Source organism: Protopterus annectens, chromosome 17.part0, assembly GCF_019279795.1.
Source record: "Protopterus annectens isolate FY-2018-M chromosome 17.part0, PAN1.0, whole genome shotgun sequence".
Classification (NCBI taxonomy): Eukaryota; Metazoa; Chordata; order Ceratodontiformes; family Protopteridae; genus Protopterus; species Protopterus annectens.
The window spans coordinates 490,410,267-490,435,124 of record NC_056751.1 but is presented as its reverse complement, the minus strand read 5'-3'; positions in this window follow the sequence as shown (position 1 = coordinate 490,435,124).

The window sequence follows — 24,858 nt, the reverse complement described above, 5'->3', positions numbered from 1 at the left end:
CTTTTTTAACTTCCACCATTTAATCCTTGGCACTGCTTTCACACTTCTCCTCCTCTTCTTGATGACCAACGTCATCCTACAGACCACCAATCTATGCTGCTTAACTACACTTTCCCCTGTCACCACTTTACAATCTCCAATCTCCTTCAGACTGACCCTCCTACATAGGATATAATACACCTGAGTGCATCTTCCTCCACTCTTGTATGTCACCCTATGCTCCTCCCTCTTCTTAAAATACGTATTTACCACAACCATGCCCATCCTTTTCGCAAAATCCACAATCATCTGACCTTCTACATTCCTCTCCTTAACAACATACCTACCCATCACTTCCTCATCCCCTCTGTTCACTTCACCAACATGCCCACTGAGGTCCACTCCAATCACTAGTCTCTCACCCTTGGGTACACTCACCACCACTTCATCCAACTCACTCAAATATTTTTCTTTCTCATCCATAGCACACCCAACTTGTGGAGCATATGCACTAACAACATTCATCATTACACCATCAATTTCAAGCTTCATAAACATCACTCTATCAGACACTCTCTTCACCTCCAAAACACTCTTGGCATACTGTTCCTTTAGGATAATCCCTACCCCATTTCTCCTACCATCCACACCATGATAAAACAATTTGAACCGCCTCCTATACACCTGGCCTTACTTCACTTCCATCTGGTCTCTTGCACGCACAATATATTAACCTTCCTTCTCTCCATCATATCAGCTAGTTCTCTCCCTATACCAGTCATACTGCCAACATTCAAAGTTCCTACCCTCACTACTACATTCCTAACCTTCCTCCTCTCTTCCTGCCTTCGGGCATGCCTTCCCCCTCCTTTTCTCCTTCGGCCAACAGTAGCCCAATTTCCGCCAGCACCCTGATGGCTAACAGTACTGGTGGCGGTCGTTGTTAACCTGGGCCTCGACCGATCTGGTATGGAAATATGAAATGTTCTCCGCATAAGTAATTTGGCAGAGGTTTTACGCCGGATGCCCTTCCTGACGAAACTCTCCCCATTTATCCGGGCTTGGGACCGGCACAAAGAAATGCACTGGCTTGCATCCCCAGTGGCTGGGTTTGTGACAGCTGAAAAAAAGTGTCAATTATTATAGATCTGAGTTAGAGTGCACTTTTAATGTTAGAACGTTAGTCAGTCACTGTGGTATGAAGATGTAATTTGCATTAAGTGATTGTTGCCATTGTAGCTCAAACATGACAATAACACTTTGTTTAATCATGTTGAGAAAATGTATTGTCATTTTATTATGGATTTTATTTTTATTTAACATTTGTTAACTGGGAAAGTCCGACTTGGAACAAAGCCAATTTTCAGAGGGGGCCTGGGGAGAATGTTCCAGATGCATGTATTTGTAACTTATGTAAATATGTATCTTTGTAAATAATGGATCTCTGGCTTAACACTGAGACATTTTGACTGGAATGAAAAACAAAATGATGTTCTATGGTCTCACTCTGTCCAAAGAAGATTTTCAATGGAACACAGGAGTGAAAAAGAATCAGTTATTTATCTCATTGCCAAATTTTGGTCAGTTGCTCTGCATTCTTATTGGAATCCAAACTGCTCATTTACCATATCATGTTCCTACTCTCAGTATTTATTAGTTAATTAACCTCTTCAGCACTTTTTTGCAGTGAGGCAGTTATTTGATATCTCCATACTCCCTGCAGTTGTGAATATCCTCTTTAGTCTTGCATGCTGGTATTAAAATGCTTATTCTCTAGTCACCTGTGTTAGATTTGTCTCTCCACAGTGTGATAACTATTCTCAGGTGCCCTTGATATCTCGATTATAACTGCAATGACTTTAGGTGATCCTAAAGATTTTGCTGACATCATCTACTTTAATGAACTTTGCACTTCTTCTACAGTGGACTTGTCTTTTTGTTTAAGTGTTTGTTGTGCATGCAGTATTACAGCTTCTGTAGGGTTTTGGTCATTCAGAAGCTTCTTGAAGTATTCCTTTCATCTGCCCTTGATGTCTCACTCCTGCACTGGTGAGAAGATTGCTGCTGGCATGCCTTAACAGTGGTGTCTGCTGGCAATCTTCTTTATAATTCTGTCACCACTATAAAACCTGCTTCTTTGCATCATCTGTTTAGTCAGGTTCCAGAAGCTAGAAGCATAGTGTTAATACCTTCCTCTCTGCCATTGAGATTACTCTGTCAGCCTCTTTGTTAGGCTGACAATAGTCCTCTTTGTCAGCTCTGGCCTTTCTGTCCTTTACTTCTTCTTGTACTCTTTCATTCCATTGACAGCTTCCTGTGTTTCTGTATTCTGTCACCAGCTTTCTTTATCTAACTTATTTCTATACCTAGTTTGACTTCATATCTGTGCTATCAACTTCGCAGATGCTGTTTTGAAATCCTGCAATCTTCTTCAGTTCTACCTATTTTCTCTTCTTCCTGAAGTGATAGGGCCATTAGTATTTCCTTGACCTGTTGTGCTTTTCTGTTCATCTTCCATGTCTTCAGCCTAGTCCCTGTTGACCTTAGGGCATTTTCTGACTATTTCGTTCAGTGGATTGTAGCCACCTGTGGCTTATGCTGGAAGCTGCCTCACTAGGGATGACTTTAAAATCTCTAATTTCACCCCAGCATCGTTTCCTAAGAGGAAGTCTGCCCAAGTTGCAGGTTTACCACTCTTGTAAACGTCCTTGTTTTTTTCACTCTTGGCAAACCACATGATCTCAACCTTCAAACCATTTACCAGACAGAAGTCTACAATGCCTTCTCCTTCATTACTCTTGTTTCTCAAATCATGTGGGCCTAGGCAATACTCTTTGCATGTTTTGCCTGTTCCATTATAAGCAGTTAGGTTCCCTTTTGTCAAGACTAACTGACTTTGTCTTACTTTATCAAAAAGATCATGTACCTACTGCCTGAATGAGCTCTTATCTTTGCCATTACAGTCCTGATGTACAGAAAAGTATGAGATCACACAGCAGTGGCGGCTCGTGCCATCGGACTGCAGGACTGCAGCCCTCCCAATTACATCTGAATAAAAAAATAAAAACATGTATTAAAAATATTTTGTTTGTTGACTCACTGCTAATGTGCTCTAAGCAAGTCTGACCGGCTGCGCATGCTCGTTGAGTTCCAGTCTTTTTAGGTTCATAGGTTCATAGGTTCATACTAGGCTATCTGCCCGAGGGCATTTACAAGCCTAGCCCATCATTTTGTGGCTTATGCCACCCCTTTAGTATGGGGAACTATACCCATTATTTTGCTGTGCCTCTGTCGAGCAGTGACACTGAGGTAATCCCTGGGGTATATCTGCGATCTCCCATCCATTGGTCAAGATTTCTCTTGAACAAGGCCAGCGAGGTGCTCTGCCTCACATGTACCGGGATTTTGTTCCACAGCATAGGGAGTCTTTGGGTGATGAATCTATCCCTCCAGCACGTCCTATTAATAGCCGTGTCAAGGTTTAAGTCTCCGCCCTTGTGGCTCTGATGGATCTAGATTTTTGAGGTGAAGCATATTCATCAAATCTGGGTTTGACATGGCCTTGTATGTTAGGCAAAGGTCACCTCTGAGCAAGCGGTAAGTGACTGAATAGAGCTGGAGTTCTTTCAGTCGGGCAGCATAGGACAGATTCTTGAGACCCTTTATCCTTTTGGTGAGGAACTTTTGTGGCCTCTCCAGCTGCTGCAAGTGTCGGGTCAGATACATTCCGAATGGGGCATTGTACTCAATCATTGGTCTGATGAGTGATGAGTAAAGGGAGACTATGACCTCCCTTGATCTAGATGAGAATCCCTTCATGATAAGGTGGGCAATGTAGAAGGTCTTCCTAACTACTTTAGCTACATGGGTGTCGAATGACAGACTACTATCAACCTGGGTCCCCAGGTCCCTGATAACTTCTTCTGTGCTCAGTGGATTGCCACCTATTTGGTAGCTAGGGGTAACCTTGTTTTTCCCGAAGGGTATGACTATGCATTTTTGGCATTTAACTTTAGGCCGTGGCTCTGGCACCAGTTATCCGTTTCTGTGAGACCCTTCTGAAGGATATCTGTGTCAGATGTGTTTTCTACTATGGCCCAGTTTGCAGTCATCTGCAAACTTTGTCAGCCATAACCCTCCTGTGTTTGCTTGTACTTCAGAAAAGTAGATGCCAAACAAGAGTGGGCCCAGGACTGAGCCCTGTGGGACACCACTTGTGACAGGCTTTGAGTCTGACATGGCGCCAGCAACTCTGACCCTGTGGGTTCTGTCACTCAGCCAGTTTGCAACCCATCTTGTGATGTATGGGTTGACATTTAAGCTGATGAGTTTTTCAATGATACCCGAGTGGGGTATTGTATCGAAGGCCTTAGCCAGATCGAGGTAGGCTGTATGGACTGCCTTTCCCTCATCAATGGCTTTGGTGACTGTTTCGAAAAAGTCAACCAAGTTTAAAAGGCATGATCTGCCTTTGACAAAGCCAAACTGGGTTGGATCCAAAGTCTGCAAATTCCCTATGTCTTTATTTATGAGGTCCATTATGATCCTCTCCATGGCTTTGCAGATAAGGCTTGTCAAGCTAATGGGCGGTAATTTCCAGGGTCGGTGGAGGCACCGCCTTTGTGAAGTGGTACCACAGTTGCAGTGCGCCACTCCTGGGTACGTATCCAGAGGTAAGACTTTGATTAAACAGCTGTCCTAGCTGTGGGTTTAATTCCTCATTGAGTTCATGGAGCACACAGCCGGGGACACCATCAGGTCCCATGGATGCTGTGTTTTTGCTTTGGAGAGAGCAGTTCTCACTTGGGCGCTGGAGATGTTTGGGGGGCTGCAACCGTTTGGTATAGATATCTCTCCTTTTGGGGGGGAGAAGTTTGCACTGAACCTGTCAGCCAGTATGTTGGCAATGTCTGTAGGATCAGTAATCTTCACATCATTTTGAACTAGCTCTGAGCATATCTGGGAGTTTCCTCCCAGGTTTCTAACATAGCTAAAGAAGGCCTTATGATTGTCTTTTGAGTCTTTAGCTATTTTCTCTCGAAATTTGCTTTGGATGATTTTATGAGAGCTCTTAGTTTTTACTTATAGTGATCAAGGGTGTCTTACCTTTTAAGGATTTTGCTCTATCTTGTAGTAGCTTCCTCCTTTTGTTGTAGCGTTTGTTTATGGCTGGGGTCCACCAGACTGGGCCCTTGCCTTTGGTACAAAAAGTCTTTGTTTTGCTTGGGATTGCCTTATCCATGCAGTCCTGCAGGTGCTGGTAGAAGGCATTTGTAAGTGATTCAGCGGCTTGAGTACTGTTTTCCATGACTCGGGGCCTTAAAGGAGACCACACTAGTCTTTAGAAGTGTGAAGTCGGCTTTTGAGAAGTTCTTTACTGTGGTCTTTTTATTTCAGGTGGGGTGGGATGAGGACCTCCAGCGAGATTAGTTTGTGGTCTGATCTCACCAGTGAGGGGTACACCTCCGGTGTTGAACATTGTGCTCCCATGTTCGTGATGATGAGATCAAGTATGTTATCTCCTCTTGTGGGGATGGTGACTAGTTGTTCCATGGCATTTGAGTTTATGAATTCCAGGAACTTTTGGGCTAGGGTGTTTGGGCTTGAGTAGTGTTCCCAGTCTATATTAGGGTAATTGAAGTCACCTAGTATGATGGTGTTTGGTGATACATTTATCCCCTCTAGTGTTTTCAGGAAGGCCATGTGAGGTTCCTGAGTTTGTGAGGGTGGCCTGTAACATGCTACAATTTGCAGAGCAGTCTTGCCTATGGTTAATTGCACCTGGATGGTCTCCGATGCATCGTGCGTTGCCACCAGTCTTGAGGTGTGGGTGGCCTTGATGAATATGGATACCCCCCCTCCTTTCTTGGTATTGTCCGGATTTTGGGGAGGAACGCATGATATGAGGTAAAACCTGATAGCTGGGGTGCTCTCAGGAGCCTTGAACCAGGTTTCTGTCACAGCACAGACATCTATGTTCTCCATACTGAGAAGGGCCTCGAGTGCGTGCATTTTGAGATTTAGACTTCTAGCATTGAGCAGCATTACCCTTAGTTTTTTTCCTTTTTTGTGTTCTAGGGTGGTAGGTTTAGAATTTGAGCATTGCCTAAAAGGCACTATGGGGTGGCAAGAGCCTTTGCCAATATCCGGAATCCCAGGGGTGACAGGTGCAAGCCGTCCCTTGTGAAGCAGCGTGGCTTGTCCAGCATGTCATCCCAGGCAGACAGACACTGGATCCCCTTTGAATGACACCAGTGTTTAAGCCAATTGTTAAAGCTGATCATCTTATCTCTGTATTGTGGCATCATTCTTGGTGAAGGTAGGATACTGCTCAAGGTCAGGGTCATACCTGCCTGGGCTACATAATCAGAGAGCTCCTCAATGTCTCTTTTCATGTAGTCCAAGGAGGTGCGTCTCAGGTCGTTTACACCAGCGTGGACAATGACTGAGTCATATTTGTACCTGCTGTTGAGAGACCTGAGTGCTTGCGTTATGTGGCGGATTCTAGCGCCCGACAGGCAGCTTACTGTGACCTTCTCCTTACTCAGTCTGGTGAGCGGGACGTCAGTGTGTCTGACTATGGAGTCACCAATGACTAGTGTGTCTGGCATTGTGTTTGGCCTTAAGGGCTGTGACTGTTTGACACTCTGACTGTGAGGTCTATGTGTTGCAGGTGTTGTGTTCTGAGGTGGTGGTTGTTTGGGTGTCTGCTTTGGTGGCCTCTGCTGTTTGGTAGATTTTTGATCAGAGCCTCCGAGTATGTCTTTGTGTGTTTATGTGTATGATTTGAGGTTGTAATGGTACTATGTGAGACTGGGTCTATAGTGTGTGTGGTAACCTTCTCCTCCTGACTGGTCATGCCAGTCCTATGTTGAGAGAGCTCAGCCTCCAGTTTGGCCGTATAGTTGCATCTCTCGCATGTATTTGTGTTTTGTGGGAGGAGGAGAGGGTTGTCTGTGTACATGAGGCAATTGTAACATTGCCTCAATATTCCCAGGTTCACCAGCTGAGCAGGAGAGGACACTAGCAACTGATCCCTCGACATGCTAGAAGGAATAGACAAAAAAACTTTAAAAAAGATTCCGGGGGACGTGGGTGACCGAGAAATGGGGGGTTGCCTTTTTGGGGTACTATCCATGACAAGAGTGCCATATCAAGGTAATAAGTACTGTAGGAGCAAGTGCTACGTTTAAAAGATAGAGAATAGTCTACTTGGAGTCAAGTAGAGATGATCTTTTTAATTATAGGATACGCTGATTAGATCAGTAGTATAGTTCGAGGAAGGTAGTTTTAAGGGAAAATTTGAAGAGTGGACTTTAGGTAGCCCGAATAGTTTAAACCTGCTTAACCGGCGCTGCCCTAGTGTGCAACGGTAGCAACTCCGGGCTAAATCGCGCTAATGCGCGCTAAAGCGTGCTTTATAGCAGGGGGCTGGAAAAGACCGGAAATGACCCAAAATGGCCAATAAACTACAAGTTACTGCCTTAAACCACTCCTCTGAGGACAAATGAAGGAGTTATGGAAATGACCCCTAGTGGCCAATAAAACTACAGTTTCAAGTCAGTAACCACCTCTACGGGGGGCAGGGAAGCTGCTCAATGTTAGTCACTGCCACTGATGAACACAGAGCCCCTCCTTCAGCCCAAGCAAAAATGGCCTCACAGAAACTTTCAAACAGTTCAGGAACAGCAAGCCTGTAACTGAACTTTTTTAACTCTCAGAAAAGTGGGAAAAAAGCAAGATTTTTTTTTTTGTTTTTGTTTTTTACAGAGATAGCAGAGGTTCACAAGTAATATCAAGTTTTTATTTATGTATTTATAAATAAATTTTTATTTATGTATTTATGTATTTATTTATTTATTTTAATTAGCGAACGTTTCTGTGACTCTAGACTGCTTTACAGGCAGTCCAGATAAGAGAGAAGGCATCAGTGTGTTGCCCAGACATCTATGCAGTTTTTAACCACACAGTAAGTAGAAGGGGGTCGGACTGCCACGCCCGCAGTCATGTATGTGACGTGGACGGCTGGATTGCTACTGATTGGGTCTCGCTCTCTTCTCAAAAAAGAGAGCAAGAAATAATCAGTAGCCTGTAGCACACTAAGCACAGTACTTGGATTTACTTGTGCTACAGACTATTGCTGGTGAAAGACAAAGTTATTTGAAGACTTGAAGTTCGGAAGTTCCTTATCTTTGTTTTTTTCGGCTTGCAAGCAGCTGCAGTCATCAAATCAGAGTCAGAGAACACAGGCAGAGACTGAAAGAGTTCCTCTCTTCAGATCATCTTCCTGAAGGAGAAGAGTCAGAAGACAGACAAAAACAGTCACAAGAAGTGAACTAAAAGTTATTAAACTAAGGTAGGTGCCAGACTCGGCTCTGTACTGATACAGGTATGTGTCAATGTATTTTTTTGCTTTCTTACAGTACTGTCAAACGCAGCAGTGAAAATCTGCACTACATAGATTATGTCAGTGTGTATTGTACTGCCGTGTGGTTAGAACTGTTTATACTCCACATAGCTTAATCTGTGTAGTAAGGCTTTTGAACCATTTAAGGTGTTGAACAATTTAGATGCACAGAGACCACCAAAGTAGTGTTAGATGTTACAACACTCACCATGCACGTGCAGATACCTATAAAACAATATGTTATCTATAAGGATCAATTGTTAATACGGTATGCCAATATGTATGTAAGGCTTCTATTAAGCTGGTTATCAAATGATTAAATAAACAAAATATCTATGTAATATATTACTTTAAAATAAAGCTGTTAACTCATTCAGTCTTCATGAGTAGGTGGCCTATTAAAGGAATAGTTACTCACTGTTTAACATGATTAAGTAAATTAAATGCCTAAAATATTAGTTTGTAAAATAAAACTCTGTTAAAGCAAAGATACATGTGAAATTAGGCAGAAATGATTGAAATGTGATGTTAGGGGCATGGGTGTCTTAAAATTGCTCAACAGTCTTGAGCTCAATTTACTGGTCTAAAATGCATATTGCATAAATGTACAATGCAGCCCTTTAACAAATGCATCCAGACTGAACCTATACCTTGCATAAAACATCCTTCAAAACAGATGCATATTTGTACTTTTTTATGTACAAACTGATGGAGCACACCACTGATACCATAACATCACATGCATTCCTAGGTACTGGCTGGTATGAGGCACATATATGCTTCTACTATCACATTTCTCTAATTGAAATCAATTGGTTTTGGAAAGGTGTAATCTGACTTCACATTTTCCTGCAACTGCAGCTTTTGGTATTTTTAGGGTTATGAAAACAGAAGACTACGTTGTACTTTCTTCATAGCAGAAGCAGCTACTAAACCTGTCAAGTCTGCCTTTTAAGTGCATTCAACATTGTGTCTTTTCTCTTTTCCTACCTTTACCACCACTTCTTCTCCATCTTTTCCATGCCTTCTTGGACCTCCTTAGTGGATTCCTACTCTGCTACTTATTCTGGCAGTGCATTCAATCAGAAAATAGCCCTGTCCATGGGAAACTTTTTTTACATATCCAAAGAGTAGTTGGTGCCTCCATTTCTGTTGCTTGTACTCCATGTATTCTCTTCTGTCCTTTATATTTAGGACAACCCCTTCAGATCACTCTGACATTTTCTTTGTACCTATATCATATTATCCCTGTATGTTCTGGTCTCTAGTGAGAAGACCTTTCAGTTCTTGTAGCTTCTGGTCCTATTTCTCCCTTCCATTCTGTGGACTCTTCTAGTGGCTTTCCTCTGCACCCCCTCCAGCATCTGATACCACTCTCCTTGTACAGCTTCTAGAACTGCACACATTACTTACGATGTGGCCTGTTTGGGGCTCAGTATAGTGGAGACATTACCTCTTTGCTATTGTTATCTATCCACTTCTGGATACAGTCCAACATTCTGATGGCTGCTGCCACTGTCCTCTTACAATGCTCCAGGTACCTATGCACAGGTGTTATTGACAATCCCGTATCCTTTTTATGTTTTGATACTGTTACATGCACACAAGAGCTGATTGCCCCAGGTGTAATATTTTGCATTTGTCTGTACTAAGCCTCAACTACTATGTTTTAGACTAGATGGCTGGCCTTTCTTAATCTTTCCTGTGTTGACGTTTCTGTTATCTACAAAGAGCACTCTGTTTTTTCTCCTCAGATATGTCTGAAGCAAGACCTTACTCCTGCATTACTGTACTAATTATGTTTTTTATTCCTCGCATCACTTACCTCAACATAAACCCCTATGTCCTAACCTTTTACCATGCAGCAGTCCATTTCCTTATTCTTAATCCTATTCTCACTCCTTCCATGTTTTAGCAGCCTCTTGCACAGGACTGAATTAAAGGCCTTGACAAATCTGAGAACAAATAAATCTACATGTAGTCCCTTGTCAAGTTATCCTGCTTCCCAGTTGTAAAACTGGATGAATTTTGCCTGATGTTTTATTCTGGCCATGGACCTGTGTTGGTTGTTGTCTTGTAAATTCAAGTAGGGAAGCAACCAGTCTTTCCTACAGAGCCCATCTCCATGAGTTTTAATGCTTATGCAGTTAGGCTACGTGGCCTACTGTTCCCTGGATTTTTCTTATTCTCTCTCTGTATAAGGGTATCACAGCTGCTGTCTTTCAGTCCTAAGATACTTTAAAAAAGGGTCAGTGATCTGATGGAAACCTTTCTTAATGGATCTGCTAGCACATTACTAATATTCTTGAGGATTGTGGCAAGCAGCCTGTCTTGTTGATGTGTTTTATCCTCCCTCACAATTAACACTACCAACACTGAAAGCCTTTTTGTTGTTGCCATGCAGAGAATATTTACATAACTAGATAATGTATAAGCCTTAGGTATTGAAATGCATATGACATTATTTGTAATAAAGGACAGGATTACAGTATTTTCAGAAGCTCATTACATTTGCTGGAGACTTGCAGTCATCTTTGCAGGCTTTACCCGTAAACTAAACAGAATGCCAATCTATCATGTGTGGTCCATAACCTGTGCAGTAATCCTTTATGCAATTTATCCTGAGCTTGTTTCATGTTTGGTGTTCAGTTTTTACTTTGATCATGTTTTCCCCATGAAACAAGTAGAAAGTTGTTGTCAGGCAGCAGGTCTTTTTTGGATAAGAAACATTTTTACAAGTGGGGGTATCACAGAGATTGCTACTTCCAGCATGTTACTTGGTACTTTTATAAAGCTGAATATAAATTATAATTAAAACTGCAGTACAAGGAGAAGTGGTTTGACTTGAGTGCTGCTTGTTTTTTATACTTGATTTTGACTGTCATCCCAGTAATGTATTTAAAAAGTAATGTACTATTCCATGCCTCACAGCCGATTTGTTTCCATCTAGATATTAAGTAAGCTGTCATATAGCCAATGCATTGAAATATTGTTTTTCTTCTACACTTCATTTTGTCTTGATTGGACTCTTATAATGACGGTTTGGCAGTGGCACCCAGGGCAGTGTATTATATTAAAGTCCAAGTTTGTGGTTTTTAGCATAGCCCCACCCCTTTCTAGTTGACCACATCCCTTCATGATGGCCACACCCATTCAGCTGTCTCCTGCAGCTCCCCTTTGATTTGAAGTTGCCAGCCGCCAGTGTCACACAGGCTGTCCTATCTTTATAGTGGAGTATGACTGTCATTAGTATGTTACCAATTCTGATGACATTCCTTACTGTCTTCAGTTGACTCTGTCACCACAGTTTACATACCATTTTTAGTTTGTCTTTTCTCAAGTGATTCCAGGCTAAAATAACTGCACCACATTGCCCCTCAGCTTTGCATCCTGGACACACAGAATATCCAGCCTCATACTTAGAATAATTTTGATCACTTCCAAGCTATGTCCAGTTAGTGAAACTATATTCAGTGGATCAATTCTTAGTTCATTTTTGGAGGGTGATTTGTTTATTTATTTATTTATTTATTTATTTTTATTTAAATGTGTTGACCGGGAGTGTCCGACTGGACGTAGGTCCATTTTCAGTGGAGACCCCGGGAGAAAAGCTCCACAGTTAAAATATACAGACAGTAGTTACATTGGATTACATAGCGATTAACAATTTAACATAGCAATTACTTACAACATATTTACAGATGAAGAACATAGTACATCAGCAGACAACTAGAATCTTTATCTGTGAAGTACATAACAGACATTAACAAATGTTAAAATAAGAAGTCCCTGCTGTATAATAAGTACTAGGCTTATGAGCATCTGAGCTTGCTATAATCAAGGTAGTTAGTGGAGTGGAAAGAAAGGTAGTGGTTGGATGGGGTGGATGATATTAGAGTGGCAGTTGCAAGGGCATAGCCAGCATGTTTTTAGGTGCACTTTTAGTAAAGTTTTGAAGTGGGTGCATCATGGTACAGAGGTCATTGTGGGTGGAAAGGAGTTCCATAATTTGGCTATGGTGCAAGAGAATAGTGTTTCACCAGCAGAGTTATTGGCTTTAGTGAACTGCAAGTGATTTTTGTTGCTGGATCTTAGTGGTCTGGTGGTGCGATAGGGTTGGAGTAGATTCTGGAGGGATGGGACATTTAGTGGATGGTCTACTAGTTTGTGGGCGAGTGAGAGTTGATACCACTGAAGGAGGTGAGGGAGTTCAAACCAGTCCAGTTCAGCAAGTGAGAGACAGTGGTAACTACGGTAGGATGCCCCTGTGGCGAATTTGGCGATTTTGTTGTAGCAGGTCTCTAGCTTGTTTAGATCGCATTGCCTTAGGTTGGTATATATTGGAGAGGCATAAAGTAGGGTGGAGATAAGGTGGGAATTTGCTACTGAAATCTTTGCTGCTTTGATGAGAAATTGCTTATTTCTGTATAACGCTCCTAGTTTTTTGTGGACTTTTTTTATGGTCATGGATATGTGAATGTCAAATTTTAGTTTATTGTCTATTTCCACTCCTAGCAATTTGGTGTGTTCAGTTGGGTATATAGTGGTGTTGTCTTTTGCTGTAATGTTAAAGTGAGAGTTGTTTTGAGTATGTTTGGTGGGTTGGAAGATGAGTAGTTTAGTTTTGTTTGGGTTGAGTATTAATTGGGCATCGGATAACCAAGTTTCAACAGAAGAAAAGGCTTCCTGTGTGACTTTTTTCAGTTTTGGTAGGGACTGGGCTGAGCAGATGATGGTTGAGTCATCTGCATATTGTATGAGTGTACCATGTTTGGTGGCAGAGGCTAGATTATTGGTGTAAACAGAGAAGAGTAGGGGTCCAAGGATGGATCCTTGGGGAGCCCCTATGGAGACAGGTAGTTGGGGAGATATGTCATTCTGCAATACAACGGATTGTTGGCGGTCAGACATGTAACTCTGAAACCAGTTGGTGACTGATTATGAGATGGATAAGTTATTGAGGACAGAGATAAGTTGTTTGTGTGGGACCATGTCAAATGCTTTAGATAGGTTTAGGAAAGCAGCAGAGGAGAGATAGCCATTGTTTTTATGCTGAAGGATAGTGTTAGTAAAGGAGAGTAAGGCAGTGGTGGTGCTATAGTTTGGTCAGAAACCATGCTGAGTACTGGAAAGGAGGTTGTTAGTAAGGAGGTAGTCTGAGACCTGAGAGTGTATGCATCTCTCTAGTATTTTGGAGAGTGGAGAGAGAATAGCTATGGGGTGGTAACTGGTTAGTTCTGTGGAGGGTCTGCCTTTGTGGAGGGGAATTATATGTGATACTTTCCACGGTGTGGGAGCGTAACTTTCTGACAGAGATCGGTTAATCAAGATGGATACTGAGTAGGCCAGAGCATCAGCTGCGATTTGTAGGTATTCACTTGGGAGGTTGTCTGCTGCTAATTTGGTAGGTTTAAGTTTAGTTAAGAGTTTTTTTATGTTGGAGGTAGGTACAAGAGAAAAAGAGAAGGCAGTGGGGAGATTACTAGTTGAAGGTGTGGGTTGGAGGGGAGGGGGCTTGTGTTGTTTAGTTAGTGATAGTATGATCTGGTTGAAGTGTGTGTTGAATGAGGTAGCAATATTTTCTGAGGAGTGAGGGATGTTAGGAGGAGGGGTACTGACTTTACCTGTTGGAGGATGGAGTTTATGGAGGACCAGAATTGTTTGGCGCTGTGTTGTGAGGAGTCTAGGGCAGACTGGTAGTATTGGAATTTGTCCTGTTTTATTAGCTTTTTGACTCTATTGCGTAGTTCTAGGAATTTCTGTCTAGTTGAGGGGGTTTTGGTTTTGCGCCAGTGCTCCCAGGCTTTATCCCTGTTTTTCATTTCTGACTTAGTGGTTTTCTGTAGCCATGGGGAGGGTTGTGCTTTGGTTCTGGAAAATCTTATGGGGGCATGGTAATTAAGGATGTTCAGGAAGGTAGTATTAAAAAATTCAACTGGGTCATCTAGACTGAGGTACTTTAGTGGATGCCAGTTACATTCTTTGAGGGATGAGATGAATGTGAGTGGGTTAAAATTTAGTTTTTTACATATTTGACGGTAGATGACAGGTTTAGCTTGGTATAGGTATTTTTGGAGTAGAAATGTTGGGGAGTGATCACTGAGGCTATATGATAAGCAGCCTGTTATATATGACTGGGGTCTCTTACTGACTAGTATCCAATCCAGGGTAGTGTGCTTGCTGGAGTTTTTATTTATCCTGGTTTGGAACTGGACTAGTTGGGTGAAGCCAAGAAGGTTTACATGATGGGTTGTATGGTTGCCAGAACAGGATTGCCAGTCAATATTGAAATTACCTACAATGATAGTTTCTTGGGGGAGATGGTGGGTAGACCAGCTGAGGAGGTTTTCTAGCGGAGGGATGTTTTGGCCCGGTGGGAAGTAGCATCCAATTATGTTGATGGTTTTGTTTTGGTTTATTTTGAGGTTGGTATATATTATTTCTTCATTGCCTATTTTTGGAGCTGATGATTTTAAGATCTGGATGTTTAGATGCTGTTTAAATATTATAGCTACACCACCTCCTTTTTTTGTTTATCCGGTCTACTCTTAGTATGCCGTAACCTGTAGGGAGTATTTGCTCACTGGTAATGTGAGGTTTTAGCCAGGTTTCTGTCAGGATGACTATATCTGAGGAGTACAAGTCTATGGTGGCATTGAGTTCATGGACATTGTTGGCTATACTTCTAATATTTAGGCTTAGTAGAAGGATGTCACTTGGCTTTTTATTGGCTGTAATATGGGAGAAGTTGTGGTTTCTAGTCTGATTATGAGGATTGGGGTTGGAGATGGTAGGGCCAGGGTTGGGTTGGATATCTCCACTTAGGGCTAGTTTTGATATGCATGAGATTATTAGTTTTCTCAGTTTTTGAATGTGTTTGTTTATAAGGGAAATTTTATGATTATGCTCTGTGGGTAATAGGTATGGTGGGAGGGTTACTATGTTAAGTTGTAGGGATGCTTTATGTTTCAGTAATATAGTTGGTAGAATATGTGGGGGGTGCATAGGGATGGTTCTTGAGCTGGTGGAAGGGGAGCTGAGTGAGGGTGAGACACGAGTGGTGGTGTAAGTAGTAGTACAGTGGTAGTGGTTGAGTGGGGGAATGATGGAGCTTTGGTAGGATGTAAGATATGCAAGGAGAGTGCATGCAGTGAGCATAGCTAAGGTATGCTTGTACATGTTAGTTGAGGAGGTGTGATAGTAGTGGGAAGATGGAGGAGGTAGTGTTGGGTTAGCGCTGTGGTTGGCTATTGGAAAGATGGGAGGGGTTTGTGAGTGCAATAAAGGTGGGACCACTGGGGGCGGGAGGAAATAGGGGGCAGGGTGGGGAGCGAAGCCGGTAGAGACCCTATTAGTTGCTCATATGAGGGGGCTGGAAACAATCAGATAACAGAGTTAACTGATAAATGAACATATGACAGTGACAAGGGTGGTTGTAGTTTTAAAAATGGTGCCTGCCACAGGTAATATTTATTAACTTTGGGATTGTCTTAAGGTAATAAACAGGGAAGGGGGAGGGGAGAACAAGGGTGTGAGCAGGCAGTTCTTTGTACTGCTGCTAATGAGCCAAAGCAAAGACAAGTTTGTGTTTAAGAAACAATCACAATTGACCAAGGACTGCTCTGAAACTGTAAGTCATTTCTTAACCATTTCTCAGGTGGAAAAACAGGATAACCTTGTATCAGTAGGCTACTGTGGTCTCAGTTTAAATTAACAAACACACAGTATTGATCAGTTATGGATACTATTTGCTAACAGAAGGGAATAAGAGAGAAAGTAGAAGGTGTGTGTGTGTGTGTGTGTGTGTGTGTGTGTGTGTGTGTGTGTGTGTGTGTGTGTGTGTGAGATTGATTTAAATGTCATTGATTTTAAAAAAGATTTATTTCTGCTACTGAGCACTTCCTGATAAAATAGTCTCAGATGCATTTCGCACATTGCAAAAATTCTGAATAGATGGATACAAATGTATGTTCTCTGCAGGAAATATGAAATGTATAGTGTGTACCAGCTGGAGGCAGTGGAGAAGCTAAGGTGGGGTGAAGGGGTAAGCTACCCTTGGTGTACGTTGTGGGTTGTGATCAGTAGTGCAGTACTGGCTTTCATTTTCATGGCAGCATTTCTGAATAGCAGTATGGAAATGAATACTGATATTGCTTTTGTGGTCAGGGCTGGAGCTCTTTACTCTCTGTGCATGATATTCTCTTTGTGAAATAATGGAGCAGCACCTTGTGCTAGATGAGCTGACTGTGGCACTGGCTGGGCATCAGGAAGTTGTTTGCCCTTGACTTCCTTCCTCCATTTGATATTCCTGCTGTACTTGAACAATTTCATGCCTTATATTCTGATGTACTGATTTATCTGAATCTTTCCAGAGATATAAATCAAGAATATCAAAGTAACACTGCCCAACACCCCTTTTCCTCATTAAGTTCTGGCCTGTTTATGATCTTACAAAAGATGATCTGTCTCATATGATAACTGGAAACTTACCACTTAACCTCTTGCAGCAAGAAATCTGGACAAAGGCACAGATAATGGGGGACAAAGGCCCAAAATTAGGGTTACTTTTTAAGTATTGCTCTTACAAACTTAGGGAGTTGATTAGCATTAATATTCGAAGTATATGAAGTCAAAAATTAAAATGTGTGCCATTAATTTCTGACTTCGGTCTTCAACGATTTGGTATTAGTTTGCCAGTGATTTGCCAGAAAACCACAATTTTATGAGAAACAGACCAAAAATATGAGGCAAAAATTGGACATTCTGGCAAAATCTGGACAGTTGAGAGCTATGATTGAAACCATGCTCTACTGTTATTCTTATGACTACATAGAGCCTATATTTATGAATTGCTTGATATCATTTTGTTTGAAAGGATCATGTGGAAACACTGAGCAGATTGAAAGACTGCCACCTTCTTGTAGACATAAGAAATAAGGGTGTGATACTTTCCAGAAAATTATAAAGAAAAGTTAGTGGTACACTGTGATGTAGTGATGTATGCTTGACAGTCATGATTTAAAGCTGCAGTTACAGTATTGGACACTCTGAATTCGGGACAGTGGGTGTGCATGCGAGTGTGTGGTGTAGAAAAACAAGAATGGCAGGGTTAGCCCCCCAACCAGGTTGTGTAAATCTTGGCACGAGATGATTGTCACTGTTGAAGTGACTGACACCCAACACCATGCGAAAAAGGGGTTGCAGATGAATGGGTGACTGGATTATGGTATATCAGTTTATGGAATATGAATGGATTTCTGGGATTCTACAATGAGTGATATTTTTCACCACAGTGCAATGCAGATTGTGTTCTTGAAGTTACATGCTTGTCTATGGAAGTTGTGGCATTAATACTTTCATGTTCTTTGTGAAAGTAATCAAATGCATGCACAGCTGAAAGACTCATCTATGCAACAGTATGAACATCCTGCATGTGCATTTGCTGATACCTGATGCTTTTTAAATTTATATTTCTAAACTGTCATATAGGTGACTGTTTTGTTCCTAGTTTTTTCCCTTTATTTATGTAATTGCTGTTCTATATCTCATTGTGTGCTACTTAATGAGGTAGATTTTGTCACTGTTATACATCATCACTTTTATCAAATTATGAACATTCAATAAAATCACTTCAAGAATATGCTGAAATTAATAATGTATCAAACCACTCAAGTATATAGTGAAGAAATTATTCTTTTAGATTGGCAAGACATAGCATTTATACTTAAATAGGGTATAGGATAATCCTTTCTGACTTTGGAAGATGCACACTGAATATTTTTTTTATTTATTGTTTTCTGATAGTCTACTGGTTAAATGTTAGTTTTTTTTTTTTTTTTAATCTTTGATAATTTATTTTGTAGTTGTGATTTCTTTCTTTTTCTTTCTTTCTTTCTTTCTCTTTCAACATGTAACTATTATACAGTTGTGATTTATCTTTTTTTCTTTGCCAATTCTCATCCTATTAAGGTTACTAAACTTAAAGGAAAGACTAAGAATTTTGAACCAGGTACAGCATCTCTTGGGAGTCATCAAAAAAAACTTCAGCATGTTTAATAAAAGTAACTCTGCTACATAATTTACAATCATCTTCATCTCTGGCCATCCAAAGTTTAGTTCACATGATGTCATAAGAATAGTCTAATAATAATAATAATAATAATAAAAAGAATCCACCAGCCCCGACCCCCCCCCCCCAAAAAAAGACAAAAAAACCTAGCTCTGAAGACATGGGTTAAATACAGGAACTTAAACCATTTTATCAGCAAATGCAACATCTTGATGGCAATTCTAAAAAAGAACATACACTGCATATCTGAGGGAAACCACCAAATCATTTTTGTTTTGAGGGGCAAACCTTCATCCATTTTGGAACTTCCCTCACCTACTCTACCCTTACTTATATTCAACCTTTACATACTGACTCCATTGTCAAACAAACTTCAGTGGAAAAGAGAAAAGAATCTTTAAAGGTAACACACATGGTTCACTCTACCGCAATTTCATACCAGAGTGAAAATGTGGCAACTGCATTATGGAGGCCAACCTTTTAGGGAGTTTGTGATAATTTCTTACCTGAGTGTCTAAATTCTTTATATATATATATATATATATATATATATATATATATATATATATATATATATATATATATATATATTTATGAATGACAAATAATAAAACAACAATTCATACTTTTTTGTTTGTTTTATTTAATTTATTTGCCTTTCAGGACAGAACACTGATCTCCATGGACATTTTCTGGACTCAGAGCATCAGTTGAGTAGGGTTAAGTGATTTGCTCACAATCAGGCAATGAAGGCTGAGGGAATCAAACCTTGTACCACAGGAAACTACTTGTTTGTAGCTCCTTAATCCTCTAAGACAACTGATATTAATTTTTATCCAAGAATCTGTATTATGCACTCTGGCTTTACCTTACAGACAGAAGGACCAGGGTTTGATTCTCACATGGGGTAATTGGCTAGGCTTAAAATGGCTGATAAGGGCAGTAAGCCTAGTATTAACTTATGAATCTATGAATCTAAAGATAAAATTACAAACAAACACTTCAAAAATAAAGTAAAGAGCCTTCTAAAAATGTTTTGTACTATCATCTACAAAAACAATATCAACTTAATATGAACTACAGATTCACTACTACACTCATGGTCAAATATGTATGAAACACAATCATATGTACTAACACATTAAGCATAATTTCCTTGCTAACAGCAAGGCATACAATTCATTTTATTCTCATTATATTCCATCCTTCGACTCAAGTGATTTATAATACTGATGTTTATGAAGTGTGTTTTCTCATTTAAAACTTAAAAATCACCAGCAAAGAATGTAACCCCACAAAGTAAATATATTTTTTAACCAGATAAACTTTCATATTAGGCTGTCTCAGCTATTTATTTATTTATTTAGTTATTTATTTAAGCTTATTTTTTTTTACTTGTGTTTGTTCACCTTCTTCTCTTATATACTTCAGTAAGTCTAGCATCTATAGTCTCTCATTCTTTCTGATGGCAATGGCTTCATATCAAAAGTATGAGGCCTGGTAATCTGAATTCCAACACTTCAAAAAATAAACTGCAAATCTGACAAAATGATAGCAAATTCCAAAATAGCTACACTGTTTGACTTTATCCTCAAAGAGGTATCACCTCTCTACTCTAACTTCTGCTACTTAATATTCTGAGGAAGCGTGATCTTGTGGTTAGTATATAAGAATACTTTCAAATATCTCAAGTTAGTATGTACGTGTGTATGTGTGTGTGTGTGTGTGTGTGTGTGTGTGTGTATATATATATATATATATATATATATATATATATATAATATATATATATAGTCCAGTTATGGAAGTCTGATGATTTATTTATCTATTTTGTAGACAGGATACAGCACTGATCACAAATTATTAATTAAGTAAAGGCTCAACCCATGTTGACTAGTTCCCATAATTTCGGTCATTCAGTTAACATTTGGCCATGTATATCACACTCTTATTCTTCAGTATCCCATTTGATATAGGGGCAATGGTGCCATCACAACTATCCACAATAGCCATTGTGTTTTTCTTAGAGCATACAGATAATCTGAAATGAATTAACAACACAGAAGATAGCAGTATGTGTCTGATTTAAAACTTTTACATTTATTAAATATCAGTACCAAATAAAAGACATTCACAAATAGTGAGGGCAGTGCAACAAAGAACATGCATTTCAGAGTTTGTCTGGGGATCAGTTTCAGTAGGGTAAAAGTGTAGGGGGTGATGGACAACAAGGACATATGCAAGCACACACATTTCAAGCAGTTTGAACCATCTTTAGTCCCCAGGACCTCTTCAAGTGATTACGAACAATACCATAGTCATGTTGCACATCAACAAACAAAGGGAAAACAGGTCATATCCCCTTTGCAGACCAGCCATGTTTGCTTAGGATATAATTTCACTGCACAGTCTTATAGGTTCATAGGTTGGCACTAGGCAAGCAGCCCTAGGGCCTATACAAGCCTAGCCATAACAATTTCCTGGCTATTTCTTCCCACACTATTTACTTCCCTGGACCCCTCTCTAGTAGGGTGACTGACATGATCCCAGGGGTGAATTTCCTTTCTCCCATCCAGTCATCAAGGTTCCTTTTGAAGAGGGCCGATGAGCTGCTCTGCTTGACATGTATGGGCAGTCTAGTCCAGAGTCTGGGGAGTCTCTGGGTCAGGAACCTATCCCTCCACCATGTTTTGTTTATTGTGATGATAAGGTTTAGATCCCTGGAGTGTGTGGCTCTGAAGGATTGGGATTTCCTTAAGTGTAGCATGTCCAACAGCTCTGGGTTTGACATGGCCTTGTATGTTAAGCTGAGATCGCCTCAGAGTAGACAATATGTGACAGAGTATAGCTGGAGTTTTTTACGGCGGTCACCATAGGGCATCTGCTTTAGGCCTGTGATTCTTTTAGTGAGGTATTTCTGTGGCCTTTCCAGTTGTTGCAGATGTCTTAAGAGGTACATACCAAATGGGGCATTGTATTCTATAATGGGTCTAATGAGGGATGAGTACAGTGGGACAATGACCTCCTTTTTTCTGGATGAAAACCCCTTAGTGATGACGTGTGACACATAGAAGGATTTCCTGACTGTTGTGGTGATGTGGTTATTGAACGTAAGACCACTGTCCACCTGTGTCCATAAGTCTCTTATCACACTCTACAGATGTCCTACATCCTATCAGAGAAAAAGTGTGGAAGACAAGCTGAGCAGAACCATGGCAGACACTCACAAATAGAAACTAGATCAAGGTTTCTTACAAGATTTTATCCATCTGTGGGGAGTTCCTTAAGTAGACATTTTTACCTCCTTTCTGAACAATCAATTGGCAAGATTCTGTTCCTGGACTCCAAGCACGAAGGCCTGGAAGATCGGTGCCATTTTATTTTCTTGGGCAGAATATTTCTGTGTGCTTTTTCACACTTTTCACTAATATCCAGGGTACTTCTGAAGATTCACATGGAATCTCTCAGCATCATTGCGGTGACTCCCTTCTGGGTGAGGCAGCCATAGTTCTCTCTTCTTTTGGAAATGGACAGGGAAATTACCATAAGCTTCTTCACAAACTGGATCTACTCACATAAGAACAGGGGTGTTTGATACACCTCAAAATCAACCGACTTCAACTGAATGCCTAGATGATAGGGTCATAATTCCTTTTAGGCACCTGTTTACTGAAGACATGCAGCAGGTACTAATGGATGCAGGAAAACCTGCTACTAGAAAATCATATATTACGAAATATAAAAGGTTTCCTAGTTAGGGCCAACTTCATAACCATCATCCTCTCAGGGCTAGTTATTCTCTGGTTCTACAATACTTTTGTGAGTTACTATCCTCTGGCCCTTCTTATTGCACTATGAAGATTCATTTATCAGCCATTTCAGCATGTCTGCCTATGGATCCTACTCTTTCAATGCAGTCTCATGTCAAAATGTTCTTGTCCAGTTTATCATATTTTCTTTCGATTTTCCTGATCTCTTATAATCCTTCTTATCAACATGTTTTCAAATGCTGTTGCTAATTTTATAGGTGACTATGTCAATAATGATATAATGGGGTGGTTGTTTACTGTCTTTTCTTACTAGTAGACAAGCTACATGTTCTATTGTTTATGAAACTCCTACATATTGATTAGTTCCTGTAGGTATTGTCTACACTATTGCACAGGACAATCATTTGTTTCACACTCGTACAGCCATTGAAGAAGTTTCAAGTTCATCCTGTTGCATCTACTTTTTTAACGCATTTGAGCAAAGCACAATAACATCACAGACACTTTGTGGAATGACTCAAAAATTACATGACAAAACTAAACTAAATCATTTAGTAGCTTACAAAAGTTGGACTAGGGTGTTACCCACAAGAGTGCTGTTTGGAAATAACTTCTTCAGACTTTCAGTTGGCCATAACATGCTATTCTTTAGAATAAAAATAGCACAACATGCTGGTATCTGTAATTTTTTTAACATCAGGCCAACTTTATCCTTGCTCTTCATCAAATTCTTTCATGCAAGATGGAAACACAAGGTATTCATTCTATATTATAGTTAATATGTTAACACCTAGGGCTTACTATAGAAGCCTAGCATGTTTGTGTATCTTAAATTACTTATGAATATGCTATACAGAAGGAACAGTGCAAAATCTCTCTAATACATCAGAATTATTACTGTTATGTTATTACTACATATCCCATAATACGTTTTGGCCAAGTTTCTAAAAAAATCTGAACTAAATTCAGAGAAATCGAGTACTGATTAAAAGTGAAATTGGTAGAAATGCTAAATATTTGGTATATTAATACTGATCTCACTTTAAAGTGAAAACTTCCCTTCTGACTGCTTCAGCAACTTCTTACTTCTACTATAAGTCGGCAGCTCTGGCTTGAGACTTTAACATATCCATAGTTCCTGCGGGCAAGATGGGTGGTTTCTTTCCTGCACTCCTCCTGCTTTCAGAAGTAGCACTGACAACCGTAACTTAAGTACTTACTGGAGAAAATAGTCTTAAGATTAAAAATGTTTTCCTCACTTATTGGTCATAGAGTTTCTTCTTTATTGGTTTGCTTATTTATTTATTTATTTTTTGTTAACTAGGATAGCGCACTGGGCAATACTGACTAATTTCAAGCTTGGCAGAAATATAAGGAATAACAGAATAGTTCAGACTAATTACTTTGAAAACAATGTTTAGTACATTCCAGTGAATAAGCACAGTGCAATGTACAGTCAAGCAGAGTGTAATGTACAATATATACATTAGTTTCTAAAGTGGGCATGTAGATCAGTGTGTATATTGAACCTAGTCAGTGTAGAAAGACAGCATGGACATATAAATTACTGACCACGTGCGAGATCAGTGTGTTTTGTGTAGTCAGTCAGTGTGAATGTAAGCTTGAACAGAGATGCACATGTGTGTCTTACAAGTAACAAGTCAGTCAGTATGGATATGAAGGTCAAAGTACATGTACCAGTTAAGGCTTCTGATGTGTGTATGTATAATAACTTGAACGCATACCCAGTCTCAGTGTCTTATTTGAATACATGAGACATGTGACATGGTGTCAGAATGGGATCCAAAGTTGAAGCAACTTGCCAAACATGTGACGTAACATGCAAAGCATAACTCAACCAAAGCTGCATTATGCCCAAATAGAAACAAAACTTTTGGCAGTAGTGTTCAAGTGCTCAAAGTTCAACGATTATATTAATAGCAGACCTATTCAAATAGAAATTGATCACCAACCATTAGTGACAGTTTTGAATAAGCCAATATATACAGCCCCAGTTTGACTGCAATTCATGATGTTAAAATTGCAAAAGTATAATTTCAATATTGTTTGCAAAAAAGGGAAAACACTTGTACCTTGCTGATGTTTTGTCATGCACACTCAGACAAATGACAAATCAGCAGGAAATGAAACAGCATAATTTGAAGTCATGGAAAACAGAAATTTTTCATCATCACGGCTTGATGAATTAAGAAATTACACAGTTTCAGATCCAATTTCCCAGAAGCTGAAAAACGTTATCAGTCAAAGATGGCCAACATGACAAACCAGGTTACCACTTGACATTCAGCAGTATTTTTAACTCATGATGGAAGATGGAATCATCACGAAAGGTCCAAAAGTGGTACTTCCTAAAGCATTACAATAGAAATATATCAAAATGTTGCATTGTGCTCACCCAGATACTGACTCAACCAAAAGAAGGGCAAGAGGCACTGCATTTTGGCATTCTATGTCTAAAGATAGAGAGAAGGAAATTCTAGCATGTTCAGTTTGCAACAGCATCAAACTGCATAAACAAAAAGAACTGATTAAGCTACACCATAGTCCTGAATTATCATGGTCGATGGTTGCTGTAGATATTTTCAAATGGAACGGTCAACATTACTTGGTGT